This window comes from Anopheles aquasalis, chromosome 2, assembly GCF_943734665.1.
Source record: "Anopheles aquasalis chromosome 2, idAnoAquaMG_Q_19, whole genome shotgun sequence".
Classification (NCBI taxonomy): Eukaryota; Metazoa; Arthropoda; class Insecta; order Diptera; family Culicidae; genus Anopheles; species Anopheles aquasalis.
The window spans coordinates 89,625,647-89,649,646 of record NC_064877.1 but is presented as its reverse complement, the minus strand read 5'-3'; the positions used below and the strand labels follow the sequence as shown (position 1 = coordinate 89,649,646).

At 45.8% G+C, this 24,000-nt stretch overlaps 1 protein-coding gene across 2 annotated transcripts in view; it reads left to right on the top strand.

The window, feature by feature from the left end:
• Window positions 1-13,168: 13,168 nt before the first annotated feature.
• LOC126570279 (ELAV-like protein 3) overlaps window positions 13,169-24,000 on the top strand; it is a 23,956-nt gene continuing 13,124 nt past the window's right edge. For both annotated transcript variants that reach the window (XM_050227914.1, XM_050227913.1), the window contains exons 1-3: window positions 13,169-13,480; window positions 14,123-14,287; window positions 23,421-23,576. The gene's annotated coding sequence lies outside the window, so the exon portion shown is untranslated. The remainder of the gene's footprint in view (window positions 13,481-14,122; window positions 14,288-23,420; window positions 23,577-24,000) is intronic.

Sequence of the window (24,000 nt, the reverse complement as noted above, 5' to 3'; positions counted from 1 at the left end):
GTACGAGTACGACAAATTGGCCCCGGGAGTGTCTTTCCTGGAACGCACCGATGTGATGCAACGAAACCTCTCAGCAAGAGACAGTTGGATTCATTGGAATTTACACAACAAAATCTAATGGAACAAGTGCGTCTCCATGAACAAGCGAAACACACTCCAATTTTGCCAACAACATTAGTTTATAATTTTCTAATCCCAAAATTCCATTCCATTAGTTGTGATAAGACATAGAATATTGTCATAAAATATCGTCATTAATATATGTTTAGCTTTTTGTGCCTGTGCCACTCGCATAAAGTTTTAATCCCCGTAAGAAATATTCGTTAATGTAGTTCCAATCCAGTGTCCTTCCTTTCGTTTGACCAGGAATACAGACGAGAAATATAACAGATTCTATTTGCTTCCGTTTCGTTCTGGAGGAATAGGGAAAAGTGGTTCTTTTATTTTATTTCCCTCCGGCCATTCTGGTGTGCTTTCTTGAGCCTTGAGATTAAATATAATTTGTAGCTGGCGCTAGCGGCCACGGCCCTCTTTCGATCATTTCGTGCCGAGGTCTGTGCTGTGTTAGGTCCCAGTGACGTTCCGGAGAGCTTTGGGCTTGTTAATGATGAATAAATTAAAATTAATCCTTACGAAAGGCGTTTTTGTGTGTTTCGTTTGACCAATTACAGGCTAGTGCACCCGGGGCGAAAGAGAGATTAACCACCCGTGAAGAGCTGTTTTGCAAAAGGACATGGTTCTCGTGTTTTTCAATTCGTCCATGCCCATTCCGGTTTCAAGAGAACGAAAATGGATTCAATCAGGATCGCTCGTCTTGAGCATGAACAATTTTAGAAGAATCGAGAAAGAAAATTGTTTGTCAAGAATGTAAGGTTGCCGAGAAGCAGTGAAAGGATCTTCCATAAGCAGCATCATGCAATTGGCGTCACAAATTAGGGCCAATTCCATCGTGATTGGTTTCACAGGATTTGCGTGGTAATTGAATCACACCTCCACGGAAAGGGGAGTCTTCTAGGAGCTTGACTCCTTCTCATGGCGCTGGCGCTGGTTCGCTTAAGTGAAAGGTTAAAAGGCATTGCTGTGAGTGTCGTTGTTTTCGATGGAGCCGTTTTCATCTTACAAGAGTACTGTTAGGGTTTTACTTTCGTGGTATTGCGGATCGAAAGGGATTTACACGACGATGGTATTATATCCTTACAGGTGTAGGCTTGATTGTATGGTTTTCCATTTAATTAACGTAAAACTATTGTATGAAATTGAGATCGCCCTTTTTTATTACCATCACTGATTGCATCATCGTGTGAACTTAAGCTGGTGGGATGCAAATTGAATAGCAGTTTCCGTTTACCGGGGATATGATCGGTAGCATGGAAATGGTATTCAATTAGCTGGCAATCAATTATGTAGCCAGATGAACACGAATAGAATCATTTCCCTTTTGATAAGCCCATCGAATGGTGGCATTTTTCAACCTCAACAAACAATTTCGGTCAACGAATATGCAGGGATCCTTGGGCACTGGCTGCCCAAATGATGATTGTTCTTGCTCTCCTCCGTCTGGTACGATGGGTCATCTTATCCATCTTATCCGCTAGATCCATCGCAGTCAATTTTCATTGTGTGTCGTCGAATGGAAAGCATTGCATTGAAATGGCGAATGGTTTATGTTCGCCAAAGTGAGCCTGTTCTTCCTCCCTTGTACCTCTGTCCGTCCGTATTGCATGGGGGCAAGACCGGTCGGAGAGGCTGAACAGAGTTGAGCACACCAACTATGGAACGAAGCCACAAAATGTGCGGCTTCTGTGTTACTGAAACGACAAGAAGTGTGAGCAGGAACTTTCTAGATTCGTTACTTTTGTGTGTTTTTGTTATTTCTTGTGGTGAGCTTTCGTGTCACAGAAAGCGAAGCGGAACGGCCATAAATCTCGACCCGATACCCCGTCGTGGGGCTGTCCTCCCGCTTACGTCTGGATGGTAATTTTATGGCTGCTTGTGCCTCTCTGCTCACTCCCTCACTTCCTTGTCTTTCCTGGCGATGTTATCCTCGACAGACTCAAGGCGCTGACTGTAATGTTTGCATGTATCGCTACACCCAAGCCTTACTCACAACTGACGCACGAAAAAGGCAACATCGTCGTGCCGAGCGCCCCATGGGAGTGGCTCTGTGAGCGTGGGTAGTTGTCTCATGGAACGGTGTTGGCCACCGTGTATGAGATGATTTTAATATGGCCACACGATGGTATGTGATTGGAAGATGAACGTTTCCCTTATCCCAGGGCACTCCACCAGTCCGGGGCAAATGATGACACGCAAATGAACGATAGAAGCAACAGCAGAAGGAATGCCATTTGTCCATTTGCTCGAACTGTGGTAAAATAGAAATATATGTGTGCGCTGAGGTGTATATCCGCACGAGGAAAAAGGGTGAGCGGAAAATGGAAGACGAACAGTTTTATCAAAGCTCAGAAAGCGGAAAATCATTCTTCGTTTAGTGATTATACACAAAGGCATGTCTAGCTAAAGGAATAAAATGAAATGTTCTATTTGAGTTTAAGAATCTCCAGCTCTTGTTTTGGGGAAACTTTTACTAAATTACCAGATTCCAATAAAGTGGGCTACAGGTTTTACTCCTCTGAATCATTCTTATTCTTATGCGTAAGGATAATAAATCAACTTATCTTGTAGTAAAAAAAAGTTCATCCAACAATTTCCATTCCTTCCACGAGGCATTTCTCTAAATTTATGGAAAAGGAAAAGCAGAGAAAAATCTCAACGAAGGATCTTTCTTCGAGAGAATAATGAATTTCAATTTGAGAATATGCATAAACGTCAACTTCAGCCGTGTCTCTAGCTTCGTTCAGCACGTCATAGGGGGAACAAGTTGTTGGTGCAAAGGAGATCCAATAGGCCAACCGGAATGACAAGGCTTGATGGAGTACACCAGCGGATACCCCTGGATGCCATCACGCCCCTCTACATCACCTCTGCCCCATCAGACTTGGTGTCTGACAGTTGACGTAGAATATCCTACCTATTGCTTTACGCTTTTCAAAAGGATCACCGAGGCTGCTGATCTTGTCGAGATGGCTGTGTTTCGCTACGCCTCCGCCCCAGCTATCGATCTCTCTGTCTTTTCTCCTTTTGCACAATACACATACCGATCCACAGCCGTAATCCTTACAATCGACCTCGTTAGACAATCCTTTATCCAGCAGCATTTTCCGGCATCCGCTGGCCCGCTCATCTGACCTTTCAGACATTTGAGGCAGGCCTTGTTCCGGCACAGAGGCACCCGGCCCGGTATGCCGACCGAAGGAGCAGCAATTTGTTTGTTTCTCAAACAGCTGCCATTTTGTGGAGGGTTTTCTTTCTCTCACTTTTTTCTTGTTTGATTATGATCCGGTGTGTACGCTGTGTGAGACGATAAGAATCGATTACAATGCTCTGTGCTATCCTTATCGGTGAGTAGGCATAATGACCTTCTTTTCCAGTTTCCCCTGCCATTCATGCTTCGGATTACTCGTCCGTGGCTTCCAGTTTTCGCGGTTTTGCGACGAATGAGCGAAACGAGCATAAAGAATTTTATGTTTCTTCCCTTTTCTCACTAGTCTTCTCCAATCATTTCGAGGATTTGCATGGGCCGTCCAATCTTAGCCATTCTTTAAAAACAATTTGTCTTTCCTCGTCCGATTGAGGTCTTTTTGAACAGCAATGATGTAGAGTTTTTGGTGAAAATCGAGGCCGAATGATGGTGGTGGCGTAAGGTTGCGCAAATGAGGATTTGAACAATAACTGTCTGTGCTCCAATAAAAATGAAAACCATTTCCTATGGTCAATCGATAAAGGATCTCGTTTGGGTTGTAGATTTCGTCCTTTATTTTATACGAAGTTTTCTTTCCCTGAAGCTTTAGCTTATTCGTACAGAGATTAAGCTACTAATTGCTCTATGCAACAACGAAGAACCATTAGAGTATGTCCTTATAATGATACCCCGCCCTTTCTAATGGTATTGATGACCTACAAACAAGCTTCTTGATGAGATGTTTGCGTTCGACGCACGCTAATGAATTGCACCATAGTCATCTAATGAGCCCCATGTTGTGCATTTGGATGACCCTCCGGCATCGATCGTTGTGATCAATCTTATGGTCAATGTGCAAAGTACGCTGCCCAAAACCATTTGTATGTGCTTCGCGTAATGCAACTCTAAATTGATCCATCCCATTCTGCTGCCTCTCCTACCGAGAGACGTGTTGAAGGGCTCGAATCAGCAACGTGGATTTAATTAATCGTCGACAGCATTTGACAGGGTTCCATTGCTTTCTCCTGTGCCGAAGAGAAGGTCCCACAAGGGCAGGCATGATGTCTGCAATTGAGGTCACAGTGTTTGCACCGGTGTCAGGGTTAGCTGACTTTGGAATGGATTGGTGGGACATAGCGACGAGTTACGCATCTTTATGGTCCAATAAGAGTTTAGCGCATCGGTTGTGCAACGTGATGCTTATTGTTTAATCATTTGTTTTCGTGCACACCATTCTCTCAAAAAATAGAGCAAACTAGAATGCCGCACAAAGCAGCCGTTGTGTCATTCGAGGGATAATACTTGCACTTATTTACATTCCGAATGGTGCTTATGTGTGGACGGCATGTGACAGTCGCAGAAACCATCACAGAATACTTTTGTGCAAATGTAGAGTGCTATGCTAAAAATCCTCGCTACAAATCTGAGCTTTCTAACAAATAAAGTAAAAAAACGATAAAATATTCGCTGCTCTGACACGTCATGATGCCTTTACAAAACGAAACATTTCTATGCTTCGGTACTTACTGCTTCGTAGTTCGTATTCGTGTGGCTCGTGGTCCGCACTTGGCGTGACCCGCTAGTGGCGAGTGGGCACATTGCTTGCGTCTGGTTCTGGCAAGAAGTTGCATTTGGTATGCTAGTCCTCTCTTGTCACCAACTAAGTGAATGCCGTGCGGAATACCGAACCGTGTGCAAAGTTATGCATTTAAAAGGTTTAGATTTTAAGCGAATGGATGAAATTGTGGCAACGTGAATGTCAAAGTGCATGTAACTGGTCGATGAGAAATAACTTTTTATTGTTTTACTATTCAACACTACAAAGTAGGGATTCCTCTCTTTACTCCACCTAGTGCTCTTGGTAAAGTTACTTGAAAAGAAAAGAAGAGATTCCATTCAACTCTAACACCTATTCACATGATGATACGGTAGCAATTGCGATAACGCTTCCAGTCAGCGTCCTCTTCTGAATGTGCTGATAGTGCAAATTTGTTGTGACATCCATAACCAGCAGAAAGCGTGTAAATGGGACACGCTGATGCCAGGTCATGTCCTGACAGGTAGGATTTATAGTCAGGTTAGATGTCCGCGACAGTTCTGGCGTTGTCATCGAGCGTGAAAATGCCACAAGAGCTACATGGTGCTTTACAACCCGAATTTCGTGAGTTTCCACTTGCATAAAAATGAATGTAAGTTGTGTTTCATCCAGCTTATATGATGCGGATTATCCGTTCTATTTAATGATGGCTATTCTTTTGCAATACTTCAACTGGGACAATACTTTCGCGGTCCAACTATTGACAGGCGAGCGAGAATCGATAGGGATTGAGACATTTATGTTGGTATTGTGATGTTTGCAGGAAGGTTCTGGGATCCCTTCAGTACCTATTCACTTCATTCCATCGCTAGAAACTCGCTCTGAAATCGCCGGAAACCGCCTGACAAATGCTACAGATGAGAGCAAGAGAGGGAAGGAGTAGTCTGCAATGGATTGCCACGGTGGCGGTGGCCATATAATGCAGTAGAGCGGGCCTGGACACAGACTGACAAATCGTAACAAACCGTAGGCAAATGGATGATCCTGGGTTTGAGTTGCGTTGCATCCCGTTCCATGCCGGAAAAATCCATTCGCGTGCTCTCAATCGATCGGTTTCTGCTCTTCGGTTTGGTGGAATCGATTCATCGAAAACCAGGAGCGACAACCGATTCGCTCAACCCCCTTATCCCTCCTTCTAGCAGGAAGGATTATTTTCCCAAACCTCAACACAATCGAATCCAGAACCAATGTGTTAGTGTAGCCTTGTGTGTATATGTGAAACGACGATTGCAAATCTCTTAAAACAGGAATTTGGTTATGCTTTATTGGTTTCGTAAATAGTCGACCGGCCTCGGGGTCTGGACCAATGGATCTACGTGCTCTAGCCCCATCTAATGGGTCTCGATGCTCGTATCTATGTTGAAAGCGAGGGATGCTTCGTGTTGTGGCATTGTTTTTGGTTCATCAGCATGCAAAAACGTGCGCTAATGGAAACATAATTGCTTAGGGTATTTTTAGCGATCATCAAATATTCAGAACCGGATATGGCAAAGGGATATCCGTAATCCGTGTTCATATCGTAACAACGCAGTCCGGCAATCATTCGAACCAGTTCGAACCACTTCTAGCCACGTGTTGGAAGGGTGTAAGTGAATTTTTAATCAAAGTCATTGCAATGAAAATGAGATGATTTTAATGCGTCCTGTATTTGGATTGGTGCACGATTTCTTTCGACTAAATGCAACTCCAGCAGCAGTTATGCGGTTGCATCGCAAGAACAAACACACTATTTCCGATTTCCAATTAATTTTTTTTCTCGTTCTTTGTCGTGCGAAGCAGCAAACTTTCTTCCAATGTTCGGTCCGGTTCGATGAATGAAACTGCTTGAACTGGATTCTTTTCTTGGCTTTTGCTCAGCCAAAGACAGCTGCAAAGCTTTACGGTGGAACAAAATTCAATTAGTTTTCAAATTAAAAATCATTGAACACCGGAACTGTGCAAAGGGTGCGCTGAGCGTGTTCAGTGTAGAAAAAATGATGGGTAAAGAGGCGTCCCTAGTGGAAGAAAATGGTTTTCCCTCGAAGCACTATTACCGTTGGCAGTTGGCAGACGGCTTTCCCTTGAGGGTGTGTGGGTTTCACTGTTGGCCAGTGGCCAAAACTGATTAAATGCCACATGTTCATGTTCGTTGTGGCAATTCCTGTCAGCGTTTGCTTCCAGCCATGCCTTCCCAGGTTCGGCCACTTAGGTCCGAATCCATCCATGGCTCGGCTCCAAAATTGTGATCGGTAATGAAAGTCTAAATAATTGAACGCTTTTAAATCCAAAACCCTTGTGTCGAAGCACACCGTTGGTCACACCGTGCTGGATCGATCATTTCACTCGGCCAACCAGTTGCGGAAATCCCAGCCCTGGAACGATAGGTGTGCGCTGCCTAGACTCTGGCGAACGAGGTCGAGGTCCATCGAGGTCCAATTTGCAATGGAAATATGATACACTCTCGTCGGCTTTTTCCCGTCGCTCCGGCCGAGAGTGGAAATATTGATGAGGTCCCGTCCCGCATCCCGTACTATCCCATCCTGTGCCGTCGGTGCGGGAAGTGTCACATCAACACTGGGCCCCGAAGGAGAGATGACAACCAACATGTCATCTTGTCACCGGTTCCGGCGATGATGGTGGCAACATCATTATGAAAATGGGCTCGAAATGGATCGCGGACAATCTCGACCCGTTATTGAACGTTCCGCTCGTTCCAGCCCAGTGTGATGGTCATTATTTGATTTTGAAACACGTTTTTGGCTCACATCGAGCCTGCAAAAGTTGGCAACTAGTGGCAGCTGTCGCTGTACGTGATGGAGGACGAATGAAGGATTCTCTTTTATGAATCTGTCCAGTGAAGCACAGAAAACATGGCTCCTGTTGCTTAAGACCGGTGCAAACTCAATTAAAGCCCGTCTGCTTTTGAAAACAATAAATTCAATCGACTGTTGATGATTAGTCGCACCTGAAAGCTCGTTTAAATGTTGTTGTTAAAACCATTCTGCAAATCATATAAGTTAATCAAGCAAACTATGCGGAATAATAATTTATTATCATAAAGTACAGCTGCATTGTTCTTAAATTTTCCGTTGCATGCATCCTGTGGGTTCCGCTTTGTTCGGAAGGTGTTAACCTTCCCCAGTCTGGCGTGCAACAAGCGTCATGGTTTTGTAATAATAATCCATTTTCAGCTAGACGACCCGAGTCGTATCCCGGTTTGTTGCACCTCGGCAGTTGTTGCATCATCAGTCGGAGCGTACGATTTGTGATCTGCGGCTAAGCCCGTTGGTCCATTTTATTATTGGCACCACACTGGCCCGAAGACAAACTCCTACTCGGCTCGACTATGGCCCGACATCCTCCGGGACCGTACGACTCGTGGCACCGCAACGATAAAGGGAAATGCAATCTAATTTCCCATCATTGAAGGTTGAATTATTGCATCGAAATTCAATAAAGGAACGACCTTTGCGGTGAGCAAGACCGCCGAAACGATCGAACGACGGGCACGACGAAATCACGTGTCGTTCCGGCCCAAATCTTGCTCGTTAGATAGTTTAATCTTGGTCACCGGGAATTGGTTGCGCTTTACACGGACTTTTCCGGCATTCTGTCCACATCGTCCCCAGTTCCGATGTATCAATAACCGACTGAAAAGCCAAACTCAATTATAAATTTTCCCAAAGCCCGAAGGATCTGTAGATGCCTCTAGAGCTTGGCGTGTGGTGAATGGAGCACTGGATTCGGGTGCCTTCTCGAAACGGATGGTGAAATTGCGAAAATCATCCATCGGCACGGAATGGCCGTATCCCCTGTGCCGTACCGTGCGGACCAAGGGCCAAGCCAATTGGCGAAGGCTAATCCTCGTTGCAGGATACTGCCCAGTCGTCCAGAGCGTGCTGAAGCCATTATGCTGTTCAGTTTTCCGACTCGTTGAGCACAGACAATATTACCTGGCGGTGGAGCAAAGGGCAAACCTTTACCTTCGCTCACCAACAAACGTCCCTATTTGTAGAATACAAACAATAGACAGCACTAAAGCATACTCCAACGATAAAACGGAAAACCTTTCAAGAAGCTGCTTTTTTATGTTAAATTTCCACTTTGAAATGAGGTAACATTGAGTTCCCGCAGGAAAAGCTGTCTCTTACTTTTGCTATTTACTCTCGAATGCAGAGGGAGATTTATATTGGAACCAAACCCATGCCGATCGATCACGACGATGGTGAAGGCGAAATGTGTCTTAATAGTAACACTTTAATCATTCATCTGCCTAGCTTCCATGTCTATCAATGCGTATCTTCTTTCGGGAGCCCCGAGCGACATCAAAATTGCGCGACAAAGAACACCCAGCGAGGAGTGGATGGCTACATTATTTACATGTTATTAGATTCTATCAATTTCTCTCTTCAGCTAGAGGGAAAATAGCGCCTCATTGGGATCAACCGTGGTTTCCCTTCTTACTAAAGTGGGCCAACGATACTCCTGTCTTTTTCAAATCCTTCTCAATCTTCTTCGGTGCTGGCATCGTCAAGGATGAACGCTTTTCATCAATATTGACGGTTCAAATATGTATTCTGGGTTTGGTATGATACGTTCATCGTGATGTCCAAATAGACGACAAAGAAACTGCTGAAGTTTAATAGAAGATTGGGAAATTTTGAAAATTTTTATGCGTGAGGCAATAATATTTTTAAACATTCTCTCTATTTCTTTTCAGATAATAACCTTTTCGATTCCTCAAATATATTGTAAGTATTTTAATTCCTGTTACCACTTTTTTATTATTTTGCATCCATTCATAAGAGGTTAGCTTGCGACAATTGAGTTAAGTGTTGAACACAGCAAACAAATTGGCCTAGAGAGAAGTACGTGTACGCGGGGAGTAAAATGTAATTTTCAAAATACTACACATTTCCGCCACCTTCTCTGTACGCAATATACTGACGACGGTGCGACCCTTTCGATGAGTCTGTACTGTTAGAAAAATTGGCTAAACTTTTCTGGCATCCGGTATAAATTGTAGTACTGGTGCCGCCTTCGTGTCCGTGCCGGGCCGAGGCATTCAGCATTAGCTTTACTGTGAGCGTCCTTTGAAACTAACCGTTTCGAACAATGGTGGTGCTGGTGGAGGGCTTTTCATCACTCCGGCGATGCATGCTGCACAACCCTCCGGAGCGACCCCGAAACGAAGAATAACATTTTATGCGCACGGAAATTGCAAACCCCACCCTGAGAGAAGCTGAGCAACGCGCCATGGACGAGGCCGAGCTTTTAGAAGCAAATTCTTTTCCTTGCTCAATCCTCCTGCTGGGTACCGAAGGATCCGGTCGGTCGGGAGAAGTGAAACTTTTCGCACCAAAACTCCGGAGTTGCGGCCAGCACCGGCAGCAGCACTAGCAACAACATCGCTTTCACATCATCGTTTTATGGTGGTCTCTGGCGAAGGATCGGCGTTGACGTTGGAAGGATTCGTGTGGTTTTGGCTTTCGTTTTTGAGTGAGCATCCCGTCTCGCTGAATAGCTTCAGTTGAAAGTTTGCCAGAGTAAATTGCACAACTTTTGTCCAGCCCCCAACACTGCCTGCCTGGCTGCCGGTGGTCTACACACCATCCTGGGCGTCGGTTGTCCCGAAATCGGGCGTGGCCGGGTGGCACAGTTTGCAGTCACCGTCGCCGTCACCGAGAGCGAGGGAGAGAGAAAGAGAGAAAGTGAGAGAGAGAGGACGAGTGAAAGCTCCAGCAAAATCGATGCCAACGCAAGGATGGAAGGACGACCGAGCGTGGCTCGTTAGCGACATGGCTTCGTTGCTGCGACTGGTGCCAGAGCTGCAATTGCATTTTATTCCTTGCCGTTTGCTGCAATCAAATGCAGGATTCAGCTTAGCAGAGACGCCGGTTTTTACTCCCGAGCCTCCCAGAGTCCCGGGAGCCTTCGTGTGCGCCATTCTTAGTTTGGCGCTCATCACCCGTGTGCCTCGGGATGCCAATGGAGCCGATGGAGATGGCAGAATGCCAAGTCTTGAGCCCGTTTCTTCTCAATGCAGCCGCACGAGCCTTTTTTTTCAAATGGAATCCTCATCCTCCACGTTTTCTCCTCCGGTACTCCAGACACACTCCTGTTGGACAATGTCGTCGACAAAGGCTCAGATGGCCTTCGACAAATCTGAACATCTCGAAACCTGTGACCCGGTAAACCCGCCATCCAGTGGATGCACGGATGCTGCTGCTGCTGCTATGTGTGGTTCGATTGATAGGAAAAAGGTGGAGGCCAGCTCCCTTGAGAGAAGAACCTATTTATGGCGATTATATTCGCATTCGATGCTGGCGCACCCAAAACGTGTTGGGTTTCCTGGAGGTACGAACGGATATCGTTATTTCGGAGAAATTATTTACGCTGCAACATTACGCTAGGCCGCGGTCCTTGAGGCATTTGCTTCCTAAATTAGTTGTCGTGGCGTGGCATTAGGTGGGTCGTGGCAGTGACGTCGCTATCGTGTTGTATCGTGGCAGTGATGTCGGTTTAGTTGTAAATAGAAAATCAAACTGCTATAAATGAACGAATCGGATGATGGCTAAAAATGTCCGTTCACAGGGAAAACTGGATTAGGATATCATGAAGATATGGTAATCGTAACAGCCGTGCTCGGTTGGCATGCAAGGCACGTCCGAAGACATACTGCTGGGCACGTAAAGGTTCAATCCATGAAAGCATAAATGCTCTGCATGTCTGAATTTCAATTTCCGTTGCTGGCAGAGTAAACATACTAGTAAAGGAATGCAGCAATGACCTACCAGGGCGCAGGGATTGCGTTTTATTGCTGTTCGGTGCTCCCAAAATGGCCAAAGGATCATATCCATTAAATTGCATTACGACGGCTATATTGCAGTGCGGGCAAACTAATGTGCAATTTGGGCTGATTCGGAAGCAACCATCTGGTCACCTTTGTAGTTTCCATAGACCGGTCAGTTAGCTAATCGGTCGTTGGTTGCTTTGTTTTTTTTGTCCTCTTCATATCAAGCCACTCTGTTGGGCCATCCAAAGTGTCGACTCCTATTTATCACAATTGACGTACGTACGTATTTGTCTCCTCAATACACACCCGACTCGAAGGACACTTTAGCATGAGCCAAGGGATCAATAAACCGTCCAGACCACCCTGTGGATGTATGTGACAGTCCGGCTTGGTTCTTATGCATCGATGCAGAGACTGGAACGACCTTAAGCGAGCCACCAACCAACCGGTATGGGTGTCGCTTTTTCCCGTAACTGGTACGGCTTCCGCACGGCAGAGGTATGGCTGTCCGGACATATTATTACCCCGCGCTCACCACTTTTGTTGATTCAGGAAGATGGTCGAACGACGCCGCATACGGTCAGTATGGCGTATCGTAACACTCTCGCGCCAACGTCACTGTTGTGCTCGGTGTTCTTAGGGATCGTAACCGCGTATCCATTTCAAATGTGCCACAGTCCTTCCACCGTAGGATTAGGGGTCACACACCAAAGGAGGGAGTTCGTTCGGAGGTCATTAACCGTGCCGTGTTCGTGTGAGGCCGTTCCTTTGTACCGGTGGTTGTTAATTAGCTTTATCCACACTCTGCTACAAAGTGTATTAACAACACCAGCACAAAAGCGGCGCAGCAAGGCTCCTGCTGTTTTATCAATATTCTTATGGGGGCGCCATGCTGCCAGAGCGGTATCCAGTGTGGTAACTTACGCGCTGGATTTGAAGTGGTTAGTGGTTACTTCCTGCATTTGGAATAATTGGATTGAATCAACGAACTGTGTGGGTTTAAGCCGATCGCTTACGCAGTCCTTAACGGTCTTAAATATCGGAAACTCACTCTGTAATACAGGTATTCAACAGTTACAACGAAAATACTGGAAAAAAATGCCGCTAATTTTAACATTTTCTTATTGATTTTGCTTGAAACATGAGCCTCATAATCATAAGGATTTCGGAGGTAAACTGGTAAAAATCCAATTCGTTGTACACAGATGGATGAATTGAGAGGAAAATCCGTGTTTAAAGTATTTCGTTTGCCATTCCTAGCATAGTAAACTCACCATTTTCACCTCATAACTAGTCAGCACGAAGTACAAACCGTGTGACGCCATCAACCCACGTTGATGACTGACCATGACCATGTGGTCGTGCGGACTACTCCTCCGTTGTGCTGCGGCCGTGTGTGCGTGTGTTTCGTGCGGGTTCCTTGCCAGCATAGCGCGGTTGGCCGTAGGGAATCATGTCCGTCACCGCTTGCGCCGGGAGCAGTCGTACGTTAACCGCCAACGGGTGTCGTAGGTGTGCGCTCCTTTAGCGAGGGTCTTTTTCCCCGACCGGCAAACCTTGCCCGGCTGGTTTTTCGTTTTTCCTTATTCTTGCGTTTGCACGATCTTGGCGAGTTTCGTATCCCGTTGCGTTCATCTCGGTTTCTCGGTCTCTCTGTCGCGCCGTCTGTCTCTGTTTTACCGTCGCTCCCATTTTTCCACGTGCGTGCATGATCGTGTCTGTGTTTGTGGGCCACATCTTTGTGATCTTGTGTCACCGTTCCAGGAAAACCATCGGCGCACCATACTCGGCGTGTGCCGTAAGAGAGGTGTGTGAGAATGTAGCTTTAGCCAATTGCTCCCAGAAAAACCACGGTTTCAGGGGCACGCCCAGGGTGGGCTGGGTCAGATTAAGTGTCAAGAGTGCCCAGTGAAGTAGTGAAGGGCTAAGACGAAAAATAGAATCACGGAAGTAGGTTCGTTCGAAGTTCGTGCTCCAAATGCAACACGTGGTGCTGCTGCTGCTGCTGAGGTTTCCGGCTCACTACGATCGAGCATCAGCTGCTGGTGGTGCTGTTGCGTGTACTGTAGCAACGAGCTTGGATGGTTCAGCACGCACAGATGGCATGTGCGAGTGTTTTCTCTAAAAAATATCGAAAACAAACATTTTCTCTCGCAAAAAAGGAACAAAACTCGGTTACATAATCGGGGCCAAGGAATGGAATTTTCAACATTGAACTGATGAGCGTAGGGTATTGGATCCAGGTAGCGAGTGGCTGGGCCGCGCTGGATGCCTAGTTTCATTGTAATCGATTTTGATTCCCCGCCTCGCTCGACTCCTCGATTCCAAAAAGAAATAGTTATCCGTATTCGTATTGCGCCCGATCCAAAAACCCAAATCCCGCTAAATATAGGTATCCTCATGCAGGCAAAGCTAGTTGTATTTATTCAATTATTATTAATACCCGAAGCGACGCAGCGTGACGGTGTATTCCCGCCGGTGTGTTCCTAAAGGTGGTGGACCCCTTATTCGCGCCGGTTTGTTCGCTCCCCTGCTTATTCTTCCCCCAGAAGAGAAGAGAAGCCGCACGTTTCGAAAGGGGCGTACGAGTTTCTGCATGTATTTATTATTATAGGTGAGTTCGCGCTTTATTTTTATCTTTTCCTTATTTTCCACGGCGTGGAAACACCACACACTCGCTCACTCACTTACTCACTCACTCGTTCGTTCGCTCGCTCCCTCGCTCTCTATCTCTATCTGAAACTGTGGCGTTGTGGTTGCGCCCCTTTGATGGGTCTGGTTTGGAGGTGTTTGGTTGGTTGTATCGCGCCAAAGTGATCACTGTTTATAGATACACAAATTTCACCAAGCACTGCGAACGATCTGCATATCGGATATAGCATCCTATAGCCTACGGTCCTACGGCCTACAGCGGATCAACCACTTTGCTAAATTGGAGCCGAGTTCGAGTCATGCTGCCCGCTGGTATGTCAGACGCTTCCTAGACCAAAGATTAATGAATCGAGGATATTCGTTTTGTGTTGGTGCTCAAATTGGACATCCTACCACATCGTTTCCCGGCACAATTTACTGTTATTATGCCCTCTCATTTTGTGTGTCGCTTGAAGCTTTGACCCTTTTTGATATTCGCTTTCGATGGAATGGAACGCGCAAGAATAGATGTGCTCTTCCCCATCTTCTCCATCGCATAATGCATATAATGTAGTACCATTAAGAGACAACATCATTCACACTACCTCCACTCGATAGCGCAACTCGATTGCATCTCCTTGTGACCCCCCCCCCCCCCCCTTCATTTGTGAGCGCAAGGATTCATTAATGTTCAATCGGCAAATTTATGGTACGGCGATAAAATTAGCAAAGTATCGTGTTCGGCTTCTATGGCCTGGCCCTGGATTCGGTTTATTTTTATGAACTTCCTTCGTAGTGCCCCTAGGATTGGATTAAATGGTCATTAGTGGTTGTTCCAGGGTTTAGGATCTTTGGGATGTGGCCGGGCGCAACAAAAAAGCGTCCCGAATTGGATCAAAGGATTATGTGCAATCGATTTCGGCGGCATCGGCAGTGGACGGCGTCTAGTGAGGATTAGTCGCTATTGTCATCCGTTGCGGATGCAAATCATTAACAAGGGGTTAATGATCCGTAAATTGCGGACACCGGTTTCAATTGGAGCGTGTAGGGTCAGCGGTTGGGTGAGAATATTTATACTACAAACGTATTGTATAATATCGCAATATTTCTAGGAAAAGCATAATTAGTACGCAATCGTTTTAACGATGCACTTCTGCGCTGTGGATCATGATTTTCAAACGCTTTCCCTGTCTATCGGAGTGTTGTCCAATCACTATTCCAATACGGCCGAGGCCATAGGTGTTCATGAACCAAAGTCAAACACCAACCACCTACTAGTACACGCTGGCGCGATGATACCGATGAAGATGATGGTCATGATGGGCGCTCTGGTGATGGGAGTTCAAAAAATTTCTAAAATAGAATTTGTGAATATCCGAGTATCTATTTTTGGGGTTCTCCTCAATATTCGACTGTAAACTCAAACCGACTCACACAGGCACACACGTGGAGCACTCATTGCTGCACCAAACGCGTTTGTGCTCTGGGTACCCTCTTCGGTATTTTGCTCTAAACCAGTCGAAACGTCGCAACTGCTGCGGTTGCTTTCGTTGTTTCTTCCAGACAAAACAGTCCGATGAAGACTTGCGTGTACAAGCTGAGCGTCTGCGGACAAAATCCACTGGCCACTGGCGATGATTTGAAGGATAGATTGGGAAAGTTTTGTCGTGCCGAAAGTCCCTCTTAAGCCTTATGATCGGGCTGGTTCCAGTAGTCTTCTGATGATTCGCGATGATCCAGTATTGGCGCTGTAATGCCGCGTACACTGGGAGATCTAACGGTTTGTGATGCGCTGCACAGACTCAGGAGATAGAAGAGGCCCCGGCAGCCCCATGCCTTCATACCACGAAACCAACGTTCCAAATTGCACACCATCAAACTTGTCTCCCTTTGTTGAAGCAGACGTGCAAGTTTCAAGCAGAATATGACGACAGTTGGGACGGCTGATGGAAAGAAATTGGTCATTTTCCAAGAAACGGAATTGTTCCTTGCGTCATCCTAGGCGCAAATTGGACTCGAATCAAGTTCTCCGCAAACTCCTTCGGCAAAGAATGGTTAGTGACGTCCAGTGGAAAACGGGGCAGTTCTTTGGGGGTTCGTTTTAAATGAACTTTTGTTGAAGAAAGCGAGAGAAGGAGAACATAATGTCTGGCTGGCCAAGGGCTTGATTTTGATGCTTTGAGCAAAGAACCGAAGCCGGTTTGGGCCAAAGGGCTGTACAAACTAATCAGAAACAGAAATGAAAGATGGGAACCGACTGAGAGCCTCCCATTTGTCGTTTGTATGTCAATCGGTGTACGCCAAAGGACACCGCTCCGCCGCCTACAGTCTTATGATGCCGTGACGAAATGTCTCCGTAAAGAAGCTTCATGTGCCTGTCGTGCTGCATTCAAAATTTGTAGGAGCTAGGAAAAGTCTGATGAAAGCAAATAAAAAAAAAAATGACAAAACTTATGCAAATCCAGTCCCGGTTGCACGGCAGGATTGTCGGAGTGCATGATCCTTGGGTGGATTAAAAGTGTCCTTGCTAGATAGCATCCGTGGTGCAAAGGAATATACAAGCATACAGCATCCCGTCGCAAGTTTGTTTATTTTTGTCATTTAAAATTAAGATTCGCTTTTTGGTGAAGTTTCGTTTCTAACCAAACTGACGGCAGGCTGTTTGAGAATTGATGGCCCACTTTTTTGCTGTCGAAATCGCAGAGTGGCTCGCCCCGTTTTTTTTGTTGTTGTTGTCCATTTTATGCACTTTATGCTCGCCTCGGATGCTCGGTTGTTTCGTCCGGAGTTTTCAACCACAAGCTGTCGGGAATTTTCGGGGACATTATTCCGTCCAGCAGCCACCGCCAGCGTACTCTTCTGCAGTCGGATCGGAGGGACACCATCCCGCACGAGTGGCGTATGGAAATGAGGCCAGAAAATGCTATGCTTATCGGTGTTCTGTCGCAGGAGGCTTTGCTGGGGAAGGTCGGAGTCAGAGCAAAGTATGCATAAATGATGCATTCGATGGTGCAGCACCATCCTGCCGAGTGTGCCATTTGCTGAGCACTATCCTTCCATTCCGCATGTCTGTATATGTGTGTGACTATGTGTCGCTTGGATAAAAAGTGATGAATTGTGTGCTTAATGTTTTATGGTTTTCCCCTCGTCCTGCATATGCCACACATACACTCAGGCATGCAAAGGCTCTTCTGCCGGTGAACCTTGACTGAAACGCATTCCCTAGGTTTGTGACATCCTTTTTACGATTTGTCTCGCTCTACTGGCGTATATATTCTAGATAGTGGAGGCAATTTATTGCTTCTGTAAATATTGTTCATCACCGTTATGTGCCGAACGAGCAAGCGAGCGATTGTGAACCATAAGGTAAGACTGCCCCTGGTTGAAGCCATTGCTAGTTGATGGCTTGCTTTCGGTTTATGGATTCAAAAGCGTTCCATCGATTATTTAAGTAAGATTTGAAGGTTTACTTTCTGAATTGGTGAATTTCTTCATTCTTCAGCACCGAGTTGATGCTTAGAATGTGAACCTTTTCGATCCAACCTAGTCTTGTGAAGGCGTGCTAGCTGGCACCTCGATTAAAAATGGACTGGGAGTTCATCAAACAATTCAAAACATTTCCTCACGAAGGGAATCGATCAGCTGCTGCTGCTGCTGCACCCTTCAAATAGAAACCCCAAACATTGCACCAATGCTATCATCCCTCTGTACAATCATTACAAGCACCCTCGTGGCGAGGAAGCTGGTTTGTAGGAATATCCAATTACATACTTCCATGCACCACAGGATGCACTATCGATAACCCTTTCACAGCACGATGTGTCTGATACCATCACACCGCGAGTGTGGAGGGTTTCGTACCGCGATGGCATATAATGAGTGTTGGTGCCTGGGGGCAATGAGTGGGAGACGTGTCGCTTTGACATGGTAACACACCAGTGTGCACCCCTAGACACGCTGGAATGGAAGGAACATGAACTGACTGCTGTGTGTGTCACTTCCGGTTAGCACCGCGCCGCGTGTCGGTTGGCATGTTGCGTGAATTTCCGAAACTCAGACTCAGAAGTTCGCTGACCCATTCGGAGCATGGTGAAAGGCCACGCGGCCTTATATGCTCCCACACCACGCTCCGCGCCTCCACCGTCTGCATATAGCGATCGTGTATGCGTAAGAAACGTCAAACAAACACCGCGTGCTCTCGCGCGTGCTAAAAATAAAGCTTCTCACAACACGACACGACGCAGCACCCCATGACGCTCGTGCGACCGCTTGTCTGGATCGCGAAGAGGGGAATAAGGTTATGAATTCCTCTTCCTCTAACCGTGAATATGTCCAACCTTCCTCGTGGTATCACACCGAACTCCCAAACCGACAGCTAATTGTTTCGAAATTAATTTCAAACACCCATCACGTACGGAGGAAAACTTTTCCACAAATACGAGCCGATTAGCTAGCCTTTTCACGGCATTAATTTGGCCGTCAATCGATTATCGATCGCAAAGGCATCTCCTCCCAACCGTACACTAACTGCTGCATTAGCCGCGTCTCACATTATCAGTTTGATTACGTGCATATAATTATTAGGGCGATTGGGGAGCATATGGTGGTGTCGCTGCGGCAGCTTTTGGGTGTGACGATAAAGGCCACATAGCAATAGCGGTGGCCAAAGCGTTTACATACCCGTTAGGAGCGCGTTTCGTAAGAAAAAAAAAACTAAAATCAAGAGTGATATATTATGTGTGCGAGCTGGAGAGATCCATTCGTCCGTTGCAAACGAGGAGCAAAACGGCCTGTCCCTGAATATTTGTCAAGAGAATGAGACCGCAAAATAATTAAACCACCGCTGCTCTATGTGTTATTTCATGCAAATTCCCGGGTAAAATCATTCCGGAATTAAATTATACGCCAAAAGGCTTTCTGCAGCGTGTTCCGCTTATGCAAATGCGCGTCCGGGTGGCTCCTTCCGGGCTCCGAACATCCTTCGAAGAAAGGATCACCGCATGCTGGCACAGGGTCCGGGAGCAAGTTGTAGGGCTGGTGCAAATGGAATCCGCTCACAAATCATTCCACAGCAAATGCAGGACTGTGACTGCTGGTACAAGCATCCACCACAATGACAATGGTGTGTTTGGAGATGCCGCATGTGTAGGATGTGTCCTTTTAAATCAACTTCCTCCCATTTCGTGGCTGACGACGACAACGACGAGTGGCGTTGCTTCACTAATCAGTTGAGACTGTTTGCCGACCGAGTGAACACCGGGCCCGGCTGATTACTGCCAGAATGGGGTCCGTACGCGCATATAGAGCAGCATGGGGGTTGCCAGATTTTCCGGAAATAACCACGATGGCGAGGATGGATCGTACCCGGTGTGTCTGTGTCGACATTGCGTCACACATCGCGGGCGTTCCGGCAGTCCGTTAAGCCTCTTTTTATGGACACTCGAGGTCTCCAGGCTGAGCGGTTATTCGATCCTGATGCCTATGTGACAGCACCAGCAGTAGCAACACCGGTGAGAGCGCGCTGGCGTTATCGATCGTGATAAAACGGGGCACACTCTCCTCTATGCGAGGTCTACGTAAATAACATTTCGCGAGATAATACCCAATGAGTACCCGAGAGCTAGCGTCTCGCGACCTGCGGTATTTATGTGCCAGTGTATTGGTCCAGCTTCTCGTGTGTATCTATGCGCCAGGTGCAGCAAGGTGATGATGATGATGCAAATCAAGGGAAGTTTCGAACGTGTTTGATCCTCTTTCCGCCTAGAAAATAAACCCCTTAGTCGCCTCGGCCCGGGAAAGGGCACAAATCGATGAGCGATGAGCACGCGATACACGAAGCTGTGCCGTGTGGTAATCTTATCAATAATTTAGCATCAAGCCAGCGCTCTCTAGAGCTCGTTGTGGGAGTGTATTCCGATAAGAGTCCAACATATGCCAGACACCACCTCTGCATCGCTTATCGACTAAAGTAGGGATCTCAAACTCATATTAGCTGCATGGCTTTCATTTGCTGTTTTCCCACCAAAGCCCAACGGGTGCCGGTGCCCGAGAGGTAAAGGCAATTACAAAACGGGTCTCAGCACCGGGAATACGAAATGGTGTAGCTCCGTTGCCGAAACCCGATGATGGAGGCGCCCTTCGAAATGGAGGCGCCAGGTAGCCGGTAAACTCAGGAGTTTGTAATAGCATTTTAAACGGTTAAATAACCCATGGATCTCAAACGTCCTTATGTGGTGAATGTTGAAATGTTGAAAAAATGTTTCTTCATTAAATTTTTCAAACACTACCGTCATTACAGCTATATTACCAATCTTCATTTCCAACATATGCATAGCATAAATTTAAATTGTACATATAAGTAATGTCGAAACTCAACATACATACAAGGGTTGCACAAAATAATTTTGCGGACCGCGAGTTTGAAACCCCAAGCATACTCCAAAAGGCATACTCCGAAAGGACGTCAGAAAATTGTGAAACTGTTGAACTGGTCCCCTGCATCCTTCTTCCATTCCATTGGTTTGGCAAGCCTTATTTGCACAAATCCCGCATAATTCCCGAGCTAAATCTATATTCGTTTGAAGATATAGCACACGCACACACTGTCACTCATTCGCTCCTGCACCGTTTGGTGGGTAGCATAATATTTGGACAAACGAACCGAGGAAAACATTGGTAGACCCATGCTTCACGACCGCCAGCCCACGGGGACCAATCAGCATGGAATTCGGAGAGAGCGTTGACTCAACCTGTATTCGGTCACATTTATTTGTATGTTTGTTAATGAATTATGTACGAAGCAAATAATAGAACCGACACACGGTTGGTTGTGTGAACGGCTTTCCTTTTTCCACCTAAAAAGTGATTCGAACGAATGCTTCGAAATGTTCGTCCCACAGCGATAAGGGTTTGTTAATGCTAATGACAGGAATTATGCTCCTTAGTCATGTGGTCTACATTGCTTCGATTCGTCGCATGCATTCATATAACAATAGAAACAACAGGAGAAATTCCGTTAAAACAACAATTAGTGACTGATTAAATCATCTGCGATCGGAAATCAGCATCCTTCCAAGGGAAGCAATTCCAATTAAAAGCAATCCAATGAAAGCCCAAATATGTGCACAAATATTTAATTAATCTGAATCTGAATGTGAACATCAATTGAATTATGGAGACAATTTCCAATTTCTTTAAAACTGCGCTCAATGCTTCATGCATGCCGCCAAGCTCTCTCAATCATTCGTTGTTGTGTGCACCGTTTTGATTGGCAAATGATTAATTGCAGCGTCATCAACCGCCTTCAGGCGCGGTGTGGCAGTTCTGTGCACAGGCGGCTATAGATCAATCGTTTGGCGGATGCATTCCATCCACGACCTTCGGCCACTTGCACCATTTGCCCTTTTGTCGCCAGATATTACGATCATTTGTTCCATTTCTGTCACTCACAGAAACACCGTTGTTGCATATTTTCATACAAAACCCGGATGGAAGGATGTCATCTGCAATTCATCCATTCACATCACACAAGCTGATTTGTGAGGCCATTTTTCAAACGACGAATGCTACCATCTATCTCCGGACCGGTGCGTCGTAAAGTACCGGAAACCGCTTGACCACGGGCCCATCACGAGACAGACAGTGTGTTCTTTTAGGTGAGATGCAGCGTTATATCTAACACCACGGTAAAGGGTGATTCTGGAGTTTCATAGCGGATATCATCATCGCAAGAGTGGTAACTAGTGGCAACGAAAGGTTACTATGATTTTCGCCATTTTACTGACCGCTGGTCTTACGATTACGTCGGACTAGTGCAACCGAACGCAACGTATTGACTACGTATCTCGGGCTTCCATCCATTATGGTAAAAAAATCGGTATCACACATATGGTCGCCATCATTTCCTATAGGATGCAGATGTATCTTCGGTGCTCTTTCAATGGTACGAGCGAGATCATCGCCTTTAATGGCTCGCTGGCTGTGGTTAGTAATGGAACAAGGATGTAACCGGCAAATGTTACTTGCACGATGCAATCATGCAATGCAGCTTTCGTGCATCAAATAGCACACTGCTATCTACCATCTATGGCGCTACTGAAAGTCAGTTCTTATGCGAATCGCTCTCCCACATTGTCGACAAACGTGTCTTCTTCGCAACAATGTGTTTCTAGTGTATTCGTCGTTGCGATGATTCGCTTGGGCGATAGAAAAATATAAAATTAGCTTAAGGTGATTGCAATAGCAAGATGCGTTTAAAGTTTATCGGCAAATACTGATGCGCGACCTCAGTTGCGAAAATTAAAAGTGTTCCTTTTTCACTGTTTCGATAGCTTTCTTCAATCCCATGCAGCTTTCTATAAAACATCTTCCTATCATCACATTTGTTGCTTTTTGTTTGTTGTGTAGTGAAAGAAATGGGTTTTCCGCAACTTGGCTCAATATCACAATTCACCCCATTTCGTAGACTGTTCCAATTCAATTAAACTTGGGTGCGGTGGCGTCGAAGCGTGAACGTCGGCCAGACTTGGTGTCCATCTATCGGCAGCATGCTTTTCTTCCATCTCTTGATAAGCGAGGTCATCTAGAAAAAGGTAGATACGTGGGCCATAAAAAAACTTCTCTGCAAGCAAAGACTTTCGCCTGCGCTCTTTATGCTGCTGCTCGCCGAGAACGTGGCAAACGTATTCGTAATTGTTGGCCTTACGCTATCCTACCGGGAAACTTTGGCACGATTTCGCATCCTGAAAGCAGTGCATAAAAGCAACTTCATCACACCGGTACTCATCAGCCAAGGAGTGCCAAGATGTGGGTACAATGCTGCAGCACTGCAAGACAGTGTGCAGTCGATAAACATTTGCTTGCTCCCGGCTTTGCTCATCAAGACAATCGTTTTATGCGGGTTCCTTCCAAACGATACTCGGAATTGATTATTCTCAGCTCGTGGAAACCATCATCGCTTCACTGCTGTGTATCTTTTTCTCGTTTCAGTGGCCACTGGCAAATTGTTTAGTCTGATTAATTAGCTACCGCTGCATCGCATCTCAAACTTCATCTCCCAACCCAATCCATCATCTGTATGTTCTATGCTTCAATTTTTGTTTCTCTCTTTCCCACAGATAAACTACTTGAATGAAACTTCCATTTTGAAGACAGTTTTGTTTGTTGAGTGTACGGCGCTTTTCCAACGGAAAAGAAAACGAATGATAAAACCCACACCCCTCCCACTGGCTGGTCTGAATTCTTCTTCGCCGAAGAATAACATAAAACGGGTGGTAAGTGATTCAATTTTCACCCTGTATGCTGTTTGGCACGTTGCTCGCACTCTCGAGAGAGATGATTGATGGCAAAGTCTATACAATTCCTTTGAAGGAAATTTAACGTTCTCGCTTTGCTCACTGTTTCATCTGCCTCATTTTGACCTTGCTACATTGAATAGTCTTTTTTTAATATCGTTTTCATTTGTTTCAAACTAAAATGAAAGCTAACGGTTCTTGGTACGATCGTTTTGGAAATGAAATGCTACGAACCGGCATTTTGCAAATATCAACCGGGTGTAGCTGACACTCCGGTGGTAGCATCTCTAATCCAATAAGCTACTTCGGTCTTCGGTCAATTGAAACGACCTTCTCTGGTGAACGAAAGTCTCCATCCGTTAAACCAAACCGTTAAACCAATAAAAACAACATGCCACACGAG